Raw genomic sequence first — 14,003 nt, 5'->3', positions numbered from 1 at the left:
AAAGACTTAAGTCACCTTAACACAGAAGTTACCAGATGTAATCCTCACTCTCCTCTTGGCTTTGGCAATTCTCAGCTCAAAGCTCTTCTTAGGGTCCACAATTTTATAACTGCCCCGAACAAAGCTGATTATTAAAGAGAACTAACCCATCCCCCACACATACACATACACCCCATTGCTGGAACATTCGAAATACTTCTAAACACACCAGCTTGTAAGCCAGTTGCCTATAGTTAACAAACTACTTGAAAGGGCTCTGCTCTGCTACACGCAGAACTTGTCAGTTAACAAAATTTATGTCCTTCAACATGGAGGATATCCAGAGTATCAAAATGAACCATGGCCATAATAGCTTATAATGTATTCGATATACAAAAACCACAAATCTATAGTGATATTCACAAAAAGGGTGAGTGAGGAAAATTCTTTAAAGAATGCCAGCAGGTCAATATCGAAGCGCCAAAAGAGTTACAAAACCTCCGTTTTGCAACTCCAGCACGATGGCTTGAGGCAGGGATCAAAGGAAGCTCAAAACTTGGTTGAACAGTTGTTAGGAAACAAGATATTTGCACTTTGCCAAAAACCACCCCACAAATTCTTACTAATTGCAAAGGAAAAATGTGCTTTTACAGTAGAAAGATCTGGCAGTGCCTCATCAGTAATACAGAGACAGCAGGACACTCTACACTAGGAAATTCACAGCATCACCCGCCACGTAGTCTGGGCAAAAATGTTTGCTATGGTCTAAATGTCTGTGTCTCCCAAAATTCCTGTATTAAAATCCTAACTCCCAACGTGTTAGTTACTAGGTGGTGGAGGCTTGGGGATGCGATTAGGTCAGGAGGGTAGAGCTAATCCCATGAATGAATGAGTGCGCAAAAAAAAAAAAAAAAAAAAACCCAACCCCCCACCCCCCCACCCCCCACCCAGAGCTCCCTAACTCCTTCCGCCACGTGAAGCTACAAGGAGAAGTCTGCAAACCGGAAGAGGAGCCTCACCCAACCATGCTGGCTCCCTGACCCTGGACTTCCAGCCTCCAGACCCATGAGAAATAAATTCTTCTTTATAAGCCACCCAGTCTATGGAATTTTTGTGGTAACAGCCTGAATGGACCAAGACAATGTTGAACCTGACTTTATTCCCATTTCTAGACTTAAATTCCAGTTTAAGGAAATATATAAGATAGAATACGCACATAACACCGGAGGACACCATCAAGAAACCCATAATGTAGGACATACTCCAAGAGAACTAGCCTAGACTCCCCAGAATGTTAAAGAAGGTGATGTGCAGGATGTTCTAAGGGAGACTAGGGAGACAGAACAAATGCAATGAATGAAACTTGATTAGACCCTAATGTTAAAAAAAAAAAAAAAAAACCTCTACGACAGTTTTGAATAAGCAGGGAAACTGGAAATACATGATAAAACAATCACTGTTCACTTGCTTACGTGTAGTATCACATTCTGGTGCTGAAGGGAAAAGGTCCTTACTCTTAGAAGATGCTCTCTGGGGCGCCTGGGTGGCGCAGTCGTGGAGCATCTGCCTTCGGCTCAGGGCGCGATCCTGGTGTTCTGGGATCGAGCCCCGCGTCAGGCTCCTCCGCTATGAGCCTGCTTCTTCCTCTCCCACTCCCCCTGCTTGTGTTCCCTCTCTCGCTGGCTGTCTCTCTCTCTGTCAAATAAATAAATAAAATCTTTAAAAAAAAAAAAAAAAGATGCTTTCTGAAGTATTTAGGGATGAAGTGCTCTGATGTCTGAAACTGAAACTGTCCAGGGTCTCCAGACTGTAGCCTGGAGATAGGGGTGTCTGCGCTAGCTTCGTTATCTGACCCCTGCCCCATGTGCTGGCATCGGGTTTCCCTCATGGAGCCACCCAGGTGCACCCAGGCGAGCAGAGAGGAAGCTGTTCCACACCCTGGATTCCTTATTTCCTCCAGGCAACGAGGTAGAAAGGGAGGCCTGAATAATGGCTGTACCCAGCCAGGTTCCCCTGACAAGCTTTTCCAGCTGCCTAACTGCATGGTAATTATTAACCACACAATGGAGGCCTGCCACCTTGGGCCTTCTGGGGGAGCAAGGAAAATCCCAAATAATTTCCAGTAACAAAGATAGCCACAGTTCTTGAGTACTTACTATGCACCAGGCACCCTTCTAAGTGCCTGACACGTACCATAATGGACGGAATTCCAGATGTGGTCAATCTTTAGCATGTCATCACGTTCTACAATCAACTACTGACTGAAACCCCCACTGCCAGCCAAGGCTAAGAAGTAATTTGTGATATTATTCACATTCAAAGAAGGTGAGTCAGTCATCTTTACTTGAAAAAATGGTAATTGGTACTGGGGGCAGAAGGAGGTTCACCCTTTCTCCCCTAAAAACCATTAATGCAAATCACCCCTCCAATTCTTGCCTGTCTAGGCATCCATAATCATTTATCATCAGAAAGAATGTACCACAGTTAAAACCCCAGCTTGCTTCCTGCCGTCTACCACAGCAATCAAAGCAAGAGAAGCAAAGATCTGTTACTTCAGCCAGTCGTTCCTTCCGGCCATCGCTAATCACGCCGTCGCTCATCGGCCACTTGCACTGCTCACAGCTCTTCGCACATTCGTGGTAGAGAATTCAGACAACTAGAACAGATGCTCCCCTCCTTAAAGTTACTGCAGATAGTTATTAACAGGGTAAAATTAAGCTTCAAATACGCCATGGGGAGAGAATAAAGAGGAAAAAAGACCTTCAAACACCGAGGAAGCTAGGCAGGCGTTCGAATCTTCAAGGGCTGCCCCTGAATTACGTGAACACGGACCCAAAAGCGTGGCTAACCATTCAGCAGGTGACTGCGCTTCTTACACCCACGGTAACTAGCGAAAAGACGGTCACTTCTTCCTAACAGGAAGGCTACGCTGGAATACCCTACAGCCACTGGAACTGAAGAGGGCCAGAATGTGCCACCCCAAAACAGGACCACACGAGTGCAGGACTTGCCACCCAAAGCATGCCATTTAGGGTGTAGGGACTGGACAGCTTGAGCCCTACGCACTTGAAAACCAGCAAATGCAGGGAGAGGTGGTCTCTGAACTCCCCTATCTGCCTAAAGACACATCCTCCACGAGGAGCTTAATTACCATAAAGACCCTCCCGGGAGTTTCAGCCACCAGGGAAGATGGCTCCCGTCATGGGAAAGATGACTAGATGCCCACAGCACACCCAGACAGACTTTGTCACAAACTGTCCTACTTCTCCTCTGTTCTTCTGAGGGCCCTTTCTTTTTTTTTTTTTCTTTTAAAGATTTTATTTATTTCAAAGATACAGACGTAGTGAAGAGGAGGGCCATATGCACCCCAATGGTCATAGCAGCATTGTCCACAATAGCTAAATCATGGAAGGAGCCGAGATGCCCTTCAACAGATGACTGGATTAAGAAGTTGTGGTCCATATATACAATGGAATATTAATCAGCTATCGAAAAGAACGATTTCTCAACATTTGCTGCAACATGGACGGGACTGGAGTAGATAATGCTAAGTGAAATAAGCCAAGCAGAGAAACACAATTATCATATGATTTCTCTCATCAATGGAATATAAGAACTAGGATGATCGGTAGGGGAAGAAAGGGATAAAGAAAGGGGGGGGTAATCAGAAGGGGGAATGAAACATGAGAGACTATGGACTATGAGAAACAAACTGAGGACTTCAGAGGGGAGGAGGGTGGGGGAATGGGATAGACCGGTGATGGGTAGTAAGGAGGGCACGTGTTGCATGGTGCACTGGGTGTTATACGCAACTAATGAATCATCAAACTTTACATCAGAAACCGGGGATGTACTGTATGGTGACTAACATAATATAATAAAAAATCATTAAAAAAAATATATATATATCCCATTTCATTAAAAAAAAAAAAAGATTTTATTTATTTGACAGAGAGAGACAGCTAGCGAGAGAGGGAACACAAGCAGGGGGAGTGGAAGAGGAAGCAGGCTCGCAGTGGAGGATCGATCCCAGGACTCCGGGATCACGCCCTGAGCTGAAGGCAGACACTTAAGGACTGAGCCACCCAGATGCCCCCTGAGGGCCCTTTCTTTCACCTTCCCTAAAAATCATTTGCTCTCCCCTAGGAGGCCTACATCCCACTTCTGTTTCCCTGAGAAGATGGTATTTAATCCTGAAATCAAAACAGCCTCAAGGAGTTATTTTTCCTTCAGTGTCTCTCATGTTTACCTGAGGTATACATGTTAATAAACTGCTATTTTTCTCTTGTTACTCTTTTATTAAAAGGTTCTCAGCCAAGAACTCAGAAGAGTAGAGGAAAAACTCTATCTCCTCCCCTACAAAATAAATGGTCATCCCTAGAGGCCACAACATGGCTAAATCTCATAATAGTGACCAAAGCAGCCAGGAACTGAAAAAGTACATACTGTGACTACATAAAGTAAGTACCTGATTTAAAGTATTTTTTTAATTTTAAATATATTTCTAAGTATGTATATAAATAAAATAAAGTAAAGTATGTATATAAATAAAATAAAATAAAAATAAGTAAGAATAACTAATGCTGTTAGAATTTAAAATAGTTATTTTTGGAGAGAAGACTAGTGAGTAGGAAGGGGCACCATGGGCAGGGAGTGTCTCTGGGTGACGGGGACACAGGGATGTTCAGTGTGTGAAAGTTCATGGAGCTGCACTCCTCTCTGCACTTTTCCATTTGCAGGTTATACTTCAATAACAAGTTTAAAAATATGAAGACAAAACCGCAATGCAGGATCACCTCACACTTGTTAAAAAGGCTATTATAAAAAGGACAAGAAATAACAAGTGTTGGCAAGGATGTGGAGAAAAGGGAACCCTTGTGCCGTCTTGGGAATGTTAATTGGTGCAGCCACTACGGAAAACACTATGGAGGTTCCTCAAAAATTTAAAAATAGAAGTACCCTATGATCCAGCAATTCCACTGCTGACTATCCGAAGAAAATGAAAACACGAACTCAAAATGATATATACCTCCCCATGTTCATTGCAGTATTATTTACAATGACCAGGACAGGAAAACCACCTCAGTGTCCATCAACAGGTGAATGGACAAAGAAAATGTGGTGTATATTTTATATATAACAATAATATTCAGCCATAAAAAAGAATGAAATCATGCCATTTGCAACAACATGGATTGACCCTGAGGGCATTATGCTAAGTGAAACAAGTCAGACAAAGAAAGACAAATACCGTATGATTTCATTTATATGTGGAATTTAAAAAACAAAAAACCAAGTTCACAGATACAGAGAAGAGATCTGTGGTTGTCAGAAGCAGGGGTGAGTGGTGGGGGAAAATGAGTACAGAGAATCAAAGGTACAAACATCTAGTTATAAAATACACAGTCATGGAGATGTAATGCACAGCATGAGGACTATAAACTTGGAAAGTTTCGATCACAAGAAAAAAATTTCTGTAACTATATGTAGTGAATATTAACTAGACTTGGGATCATTTTGCAATCTATACAAATATCAAATCATTACGTTGTCCATCTAAAACTAACTTAATGTTGTAGGTCAAGGATATCTCAAAAAATGTAAAAAATAGGAAGACAACTGAATACTCCCTCCACCAAGAGATGGGGCTTCTGTAACACCCCCAGAGACCACGGTTACATAAAGCCATCCGCTTAAAGCAAGTGAGAGCTCAAGGCACGGAGGAGCCAACGTCACAGCCTGTATGTAAAGTGAAAGGAGACCAGTCCCGGCAATAGGTGTGCAGATAACTCTGCAGGCATTAGCAAGAATCGCTGGGGTGGGGGTGGGGGGGTAATTACTAAGGCCTTTGATCCTCTATTCTATCTTCTATCTTGGATGTCAAAGAAGGCAGTGAACAATCGGGGCGCAGCAGAGCTCTGGCAGAGGCCGCGGTGTCTTCATCTGTCTACAGCCGCAGACCCAGACCCTGCACTTTGCACAGTAGCAGCTGGATTCAGGAAGAGACTAGAGGTTACTAACGTCCTGATATAAAAACATCCTGATTAAATCAAGACTCCGCGGATGTTAACTTCAGTCTGGTCTTTTTAAACAGGATCCCAGTCAGACAGCAAATATATGTGTCCCGGGTTGGCATTTTTCCTAATATACTGGATTCTAAAAAAGGAAGAACAGAGAACTTGAGAGAAATAACACAGCTTGCTACTTCAGACCTCCCAGTCCTATCTGACCTTCTTGCCTAATGTTATGAGTTGAATGGTGTCTCCCCTCCCCCCAAAATTCGTATGTTGAAGTCCTAACACTTAATACCTCAGAATGCGACCTTCTTGGAAATAGAGTCATTGTAGATGGGACTAGTTAAGACGAAGTCCTTCTGGAGTAGGCTGGGTCCTATTCCAACATGACTGGTGTCCGTATGAAAAGGGTAAGTTTGGACACAGACACCCCCGCCCCCAGAAACAACCTCGTGTGAATACTGGAATTACACTGCCTCAGGAAGTACCATAAGCTGGGGAAGAGACCTGGAACAGAGCCTTGGTGCCTTCGAAGGGGACAGGGCCTTGCTGACACCTACATCTCACACTTCCAGCCTCCCAGCAGGGAGCAGACACATTGCCGTTGTTTAAGCCACTCCACTGTGTCAGTTGTGAGGAAAGCCTTAGCAAATGAACCCACCTCTTCAGCCCAGGCCTGGCAACGTCAGCTAACGGGGCAGTTCTGGCTTTATCTTGGAGAGGAAGAAACAAGTAGAGAGAAAGTAGATGGCTTTAAGACACAAAGCCCTCACTAGAATTCAGAAAGCAAGAAAAAAAGGTCTGCTGCAAGAAGTTGTGAGAAGTCAAAGCATGAAAGAAATGACAAAATCTCCTTCCCTGGGAGCCTGCTAACTCCTCCGGGATGGCTTAGGATGGCTCTGTCTAAAGAGAAAGGTGGCTAGAGTATGTCCCCGAGGGTGTCTCCTAGTCCTACGAATCTCAGTCACCTCTGGCCCACCTTCCCCCCAGACTCCTAATGCCCGCTGCAGGAATGAATGATTTTCCAAAGGCCTAAATCTACTAAAAAGAATGTAGCTACTCAAAACGAGGCAAGAAGAAAAGAATATGAATAGAAATGGCATTTTAATAAGGAACAAAACTTTAAGGGAGGCTAGTTCAGACTCACTTCTGAACTGTAATATGGAATTATCTACAAGGTCTTCCAAAAACAACCGTCTAGCAAAAACCTTGCACCATGGTGTCCATTTCAAGGGCCACCATAGAAAATAGAAACGAACCTCTAAAAGCAGTCAGTGTTAGGGTGGGCCTTATGAATTGATCTCTGGTATGTGCCAGCTATGGCCAAAGTCCAAATTACAGCAAACATCGGTAATACCTAGATTAAATTTAGTATTAGCTACAACAATATGGTTAAGTTTATGAAATGGCAACCTACTCACAGAAGAAATAGTGAGCACCTGTACGTGCCAGATACCAGTCCTTGTGCTGAAAATCAGACCCGGGGATGAATGAAAGACCCCAGCCTTGTCCCCACAGGGCTTAGCATGGAACTCACAAAGTGGATTTCGAAGGTACCCCCCACAGTCGTAATACTTCCTGGTCTTTAAAGGTGAAAATTTGGTGACAACTAGCTTAGAAATTTCTATTTGTTCTTCTGAATTTTAAAACTAGTCCACTTCCAGGACTATCCTTGAAATGAGTACCAAAGGCTGGGCTCTAGGCTTCTCTCAGGTATAATGTATAGGAGTGTTGCCCTTGGCACGCATGCCAGCCTTGGAAGCAGACCAATCGATAGCTTGAGAAAACCAAGGTCACTGATCTAATCCCCAGAAGGACCCCGGTAACTTCCACATTTCATATCACTGGTTTACAGAAAGGAATTATGGCCTCTGACACACAGAGAGGATAGGGGCAGAGCACTGCATGAACAGAGAGGGAAGCAAAGGCCAGTACAAATGAAGATCTGTTTACAGCAGTAAATAGGCCTCTCTACCCAGGCATCGTGGCACCTGGGGTGGGGATGGGCAGAAGGCAGGGGGGCAAGGGCAGGGCAACATTCCCTCCTACATATGGGATTCCCGCAGTCCTTTGAGGACGCTCTTCTGGCCTGACATTGTGGCATTATGACAGACATTTTCCAGACCAGGCAAACTAGTAGTGTTTCCAGTCACATCCCTGTGAATTCTAGAATTGCCCTTTCCTATTTAGGAAGGACGGAAGAGTTCAGAAACAGCCTCTCAGACCACCAGCCACCGCTGAAGGAGCAAAGGCTCCAGGTTAGCCCCAGGCTACGCCACCGGGACTGGCTGCCCATCCCACCCCCTCCCCCCTCAGTGACACCTGATCACTTTCGGCAAATGACAAGCTGCAAGGTAGAGGCCAGGGTGATTAACCCCAGTTTTCCATTATTAAATTTGCAATGTATCCACTAAAGAGATAGCCAGCACTTGGAGGAGAGGGGTGTTCATTTTTCACTGTGGCACAGGTAAGCTCGAAACCAGGGCAATTATATCTGCATGTGTTCATGCCGATATGCTCAGCTCACCCGCTTTAAAGATACACGAAAGCCACTCCCTTCAAACCACTTTAAAAACAGCCCTTTCAAAAGCTACTCCAGCAGAGTCCTAGGGAAAATTTATTTTTAAAGTTACCACTTCTTACTATACACCACATTGTCTTAAAAAAAAAAAAAGTGTTACAGAAATACAATGGTTTCCTAATACAAAGGGCATGTATTTTTCAAAATTAATCTATTATGTCCAGATGGCTATTTAAGCCACACCAGAAACCAAAGCCCTCACTTTCAGGGGTGCGGGGAAGCTGGTAAGTTACCCTCCTCTCCGGAGCTTCCGGCAGACATCCCTATGCTCCCAGAGCACCCCCAGTATGATTTTTTGCCTTACTATTTCAAGATTGCAAGGAACTTCCAGGGAATTAAAAATGAGCTGTCAGGGCCTCCTGTGGCATTTAACAGGACACTGGTCACTAAGCCGTCCATGGCCATCCATTCCAGCCAGTGGCTTGGCCATCTATAGCCAGAGGCACAGAGTGTCCTCACCCCAAATTACAAATGCCTCCAGCGCATACATGGGGGCGGAGGAGACCTGCAAACTACGCAAAGCCTAGGTAGGAATGTTCTCACTTCTCCCTGTTAACAGTTTCTTCCTCCTCCCTCCTCCCCACATAACTAACTCCAACCCCAGCATCGTTTAATCTTAGGCTACGTTCTAAGGAATTTGTAAGAATGCCTTGAACAACTCAGATTTTAAATATTCATGATAATATCTTCCACTGAATAATGATACTCAAGTTTTCTGTCCCTTTTCAACTCAATTTTTTTTTTTTTTTTTTTTTTTTTTTTTTAATTAGAGTGGGGCAGGGGGCTGGGTGGCTCAGTCGGTTAAGCAGCCAACTCCTGATTTCAGCTCAGGTTGTGATCTCAGGGTCCTGGGATGGAGGCCTGGATCAGGCTCCATACTTAGAGTCTGCCTGAGGATTCTCTCTCCTTCTCCCTCCTCCACCTCCTCCTCTTCCTCTGCCCCTCCACAGTGCACAGGTGAGCACCCGTGGGCACTCTCTAAATCTTTAAAAAAATAATAAAATTAGAGTGAGGATTTTTTTATTCTACTTTTTCAGGTAGTACATCCTCACTGTAGTCTATTTATTAGATCCAGAACAGTCTTTAAAAAATTCCCATCACACAATCTTCATACCTAATTTAGATCATAATTATAGTAGCTATAAAATGTCCTTCCTATGGATATAGAATAATTTACTTATCCATCCCCTCGTTAGACAACTCATTTTCCATATTCATTATAAATTACACTTTAAAGAACATCTTTGTGCTTTGTTTTTTAAATTTCAGACATTCCTTGAAAATAGATGTCTAGAGTTAGAATTAGCCCAGGTGTGAGTGATTAGCCAAATGAGCAAATAATTTTAAAGTTATCAGTAACAGACTGCCAGAAGGGTTCACATGCATTTCAGGGTGAAATCCTGACATTTTACTTTCCCATATTCAAAACCCATTCTTCCTTACAATCCCTTCCTCTCCTGGACTTGCCCCTCCCTTCAGCTTCCTTCCATCTCCTGCAAAACTGGCCCCAACTCCTGGGCTTAGCTGTCTCACCTGGAAGAGGGTCAGGCTTTGTTCTTGTTTGCTTTTGTTTCTGCCCATTTCCACTCCTCCAACTCTGCCACAACACTCCCCCAAAAGTATTCCATTAGCATTGTTTAAATGGATACATGTAGATTACATATATATTTCACCTGCTTTTTAGAATATAAATCCTTTAGTGATTAGAAACATTTAATTATAAAAATGTGGTCTTGAGACCTACTTTCTAATTTCCTTTTTGTAAAATTTTTCTCAAGTTCCAGTCATAGTCACATTGTTTGCACTAGCTTCCAGGTTCATCCATCATAGGGCTTTCAATAATTTCTGCCCTCTATTTCTCTATTCAGAACAAACAAGTTTCCTTCTTTCTTTCCTCTGCCAAAAGTTTGACAACTTTTAAAAAGTTTAAGTCTTTTTTCAGAATCCCATGAACTATTTTTAATTCCATCACACTGAGGTTAGCACAAACACACTAATGGCTCAACTGCTCAGAAATGTGAGATGTATTCAAATGTACGTACACACTGCAAAACACAATATAAAACCACAACCATAAACACATGCAGCCATCAAAACAGAAGTTGCCAATCTAAACCTGACTGGCTGTTTCTAGGTTTTTCTGTTACCTATTTACTACTTCTTTACTTAGGACCAGCACGACCCCATAAGGAATTCACAGCCAATGCCTAAGATTTAAGAACAATCCGTGAGAAACGAGGGAAAGGGAGAGAAAGATTTTCAATTTCACAATCAAAATCACAAAGTTGATAGACCATCTAGATCTGTGGCTGCAAATTAAGAAGAGATCACCATCATTTAACTTTAGCAACGATTGTGAAGAGTAACATGGGAAGAACTCTACTTATAAGACCATCTCTCCCTCTCTCCATTCCACCTGGACCTCAGTCACTTTGCCACCTGAGGCCAATGCTGCGGCCTCTCAAACTTCCATGTGCCTCGCATCACCTGTGATCTGTGAAAGGCCGACTCTGCTTTGGGGGGGGGGGGGACGGGCAGCACCTGCAATACTGCGTTCTAGCAAGCCTCCAGGAGCCAGTTACTGCTGCGAGCCTGGGGACCACACTCTGAGTAACAAACATACAGATTTCAGCATCTAGGAACTTCATAATCACTGGAGTTATAATAAAAGTTTCCAAAATGCAGCTATAGAGGATTAGCTCCGTTTCTTTTATTAAAGGCAAGCTTCTTAGGAAGAAACAAGGGTCTTTTCTCTGAGAGCATTAACACTGATAGTTTCCGAAATATATCAGAAACTGGTAACGTGGGTTGCCTTGAGGAAGAAAGTGGCCCACTGGAGGAGGCGAGCAGAGAGTTTCACTGAATATTCTTTTGCAGCTTTTAAATGTTAAACCACGGCAGTGATTACCTATTCAGAAAACAAATTGTATTTCAAAATTTAAAGCATTTCATAGGAGATTCTGGAAGCTCAATAAACGTTAACTCAAATTAATCCCTTCCCAGGAAAGTAAGTGGGAGGCCCAGGAGACCACTTACCTTAAATAACTGAGCATTCTTCTTCAAAGAGGGAATATCTCTTAGTTCAACCACCTTCGTGGACCATGCCAATGTTACATTTTTATCATAACAACATTTTTCAACCCAATTACTCTTCTCCAGCTCTGGAAGGACCCCATAGCATACCTTGATTCAAAAAGAGCTATGTGCACCCTAGTAACTCGGGTCCTACTGCTGGGAACAGGGATCAAAGCAGAGAACTTTCTATCACCTCAACCTCTGATCTGTAAATTTGAGAATCGAGCCTATTTGCACTATCATTGTTGTTATGAACATCATGCAAGTTGGTGTTTTAGATCTTTTTAGAAGCTAACTGCAGCTGAAATCAAGAACCAAAGGCAGGAATGGGGGAGAATGTGTGTGACAGTGTGTGCTCCTGGGTGTGTCCTCACAGGAGTGACCCCACCGCTGACCTTTAGAGTAAACATTAACCTGACCCATACTGACCCCGTCCCCCGGCCCCCTCTCAGGCACGGGCTCCACAGCAAACACATTCTTCTGTAACTTGGTCATGACTCAGCTCCAGGACGCTCTGAAAGTGCTCATGGCTTTTGCAACTTTTGAATTGATATTCATCCGTAAACCCTTAAATGCTTGTTTGGGCTCTCATTTTCACTGCATCACCATCCTGTTGATGCTTTCTTCCCCACACCTCTCACTTCCGCCCCCCTCCTTCACCCACAGTGCGGTCACCCTGGTCTGGATCTTCAGCCCCCACTCCAGGGCCCCATCCTGTCGCTTGCAGGTATAGCCTATGCTTAGAACGGAGCAAGGTGAAGGGTCAAAGACAGACAAACCCACATCGTCGCCTGGCCTCAAAGAGCTAGGACAGCAGCCCAGCAGCTGTGTCTGAAGAAGCGGAGTCAGGCATGCTGAGTTCCAGTCTCACGTCTGCTAAATAAGAAGACAAGGCAATGACAGGGAGAGGACCAAGTAACACTGGGGTAGAGTAGGGAGGCTCCAGCAGCACAGGGGATCTCCCTAACTCTCTACAGACCCCTCCCCCGACAAAACCACAGATACAGCCCAGAACCAGCACGAACTCCCAGCAGCACAGGCGTGGGCCTGGCGGAGCGGATGGCCAGAACCAGGCCCAGCCAAGGACCCAGCCAAGAGGGCTGCGGTTCCAGCAGGAATGTCCGTGCCAAGCAGGAAATGCAAAAAACTCAGAATTATGGGCCAAAAATACCTTGCGAGGGTTGTGGCGAGAATGTCGTTCTGCTCACGTCGGTGCTCTCGCCCAGGGCTTGAGCTTGTGTGGCTGGCTTCTGACCTGCGAGGCGGTGCCCACGCCAGCAACGGGCTGGGCACTGAGAGCCCCCGAGTGGGGCCTGCCGGTTAAAAGGGAGGAGCTACAGCCGCACAGGGCCGCAGAAAGTAGTTACGGCTGCCAAAGGGCCATTCCCCCGACTCCAAACTCGCACGAGCGCCTCCTGCATCACAGCTCAACGAAAAGCAATGGTAACTGGGCAGGCATTGCCTCTAAAGCCAATCTCCTCCCTGCTTAGTGTTCTGTAGCTGCTCTGATGTTCCTTGAACAAATCAGGTAAGTTGCCACCCCAGGACCTTGGTTCCCTCTGCCTAGAAGGCTCTTCCATAGGTACCCTTACGGCTCTTTTGTCTCTCCTCCACTCTTCACTCAAATGCCTCAGTTAGCCTTACAAATCCCCTCCTCCAGCACCTCAGCACTTTTCCCTTTTCCTGCCTTTATTTTTTTAAGTGGGGGGGGGGGGAGGGAGAGAGAGAATGTTAAGCAGATCCCAGGTCCGGCGCAGAGCCCAGTGTGGGCCTCAATCCCACAACCCTGAGATCATGACCTGAGCCAAAACCAAGAGTCAGACGCCCAACCGACTGAGCCCCCCAGGCGCCCCTCTTTATTTTTCTTCCAAGCACTTATCACACTGACATTCTGTATGTTTTACCGATGTATTTGTTTATTGTCTCCTTCGCCAGAAGCACATGTGCTGAGAGTCTAGGAAGACGAAAAGAACTTTCAAGAGAGAAAAATGATATTACAAGCAAAAACCACAAATGCCCATTATGCCCTCTTCCTTCTTCTCATTACTCAGCCATTCCCGATTTTAAGATGTAGATTGAGAGACATTCTTCTTCAAGTTCCCCTTCACGTGTTTCTGCTTCCCTGGTCTCCCCTTTCTCCAAACTCCCACAGCACTGTCTACTTATGCAAAACTTCACTCTAAACCAGTAGCACCTGCATCACTGGGTGACTGGAGGAGGAGATGAGTGAGTTCGTGGTTAGAAAAGCTCCAAGACAGTGCTTGGTGCTATTAATTACCCAGTAAATCATCGCCATCGTTATCATTTAGCATATGTATCGTGTCGCATATACTGAGCAAAGTCTTACTTCTACA

At 44.6% G+C, this 14,003-nt stretch overlaps 1 protein-coding gene across 5 annotated transcripts in view; it reads right to left on the bottom strand.

Moving 5' to 3' along the window:
• LYPD6B (LY6/PLAUR domain containing 6B) overlaps window positions 1-14,003 on the bottom strand; it is a 208,766-nt gene that overhangs the window by 160,951 nt on the left and 33,812 nt on the right. For 2 of the 5 annotated variants that reach the window (XR_015723758.1, XM_045782164.2), the window contains exon 1: window positions 12,821-13,340. The exons of 1 other annotated variant lie outside the window; for it this stretch is intronic. The gene's annotated coding sequence lies outside the window, so the exon portion shown is untranslated. Of the gene's footprint in view, window positions 1-12,820; window positions 13,342-14,003 lie in introns of those variants that run through there. 2 more of the 5 variants (XM_087860636.1, XM_087860633.1) reach the window with 1 other exon arrangement.

Source organism: Ursus americanus, chromosome 1, assembly GCF_024610735.1.
Source record: "Ursus americanus isolate L20-20 chromosome 1, mUrsAme1.1.p, whole genome shotgun sequence".
NCBI lineage: Eukaryota > Metazoa > Chordata > Mammalia > Carnivora > Ursidae > Ursus > Ursus americanus.
This window is presented reverse-complemented; position numbering and strand designations above follow the sequence as displayed.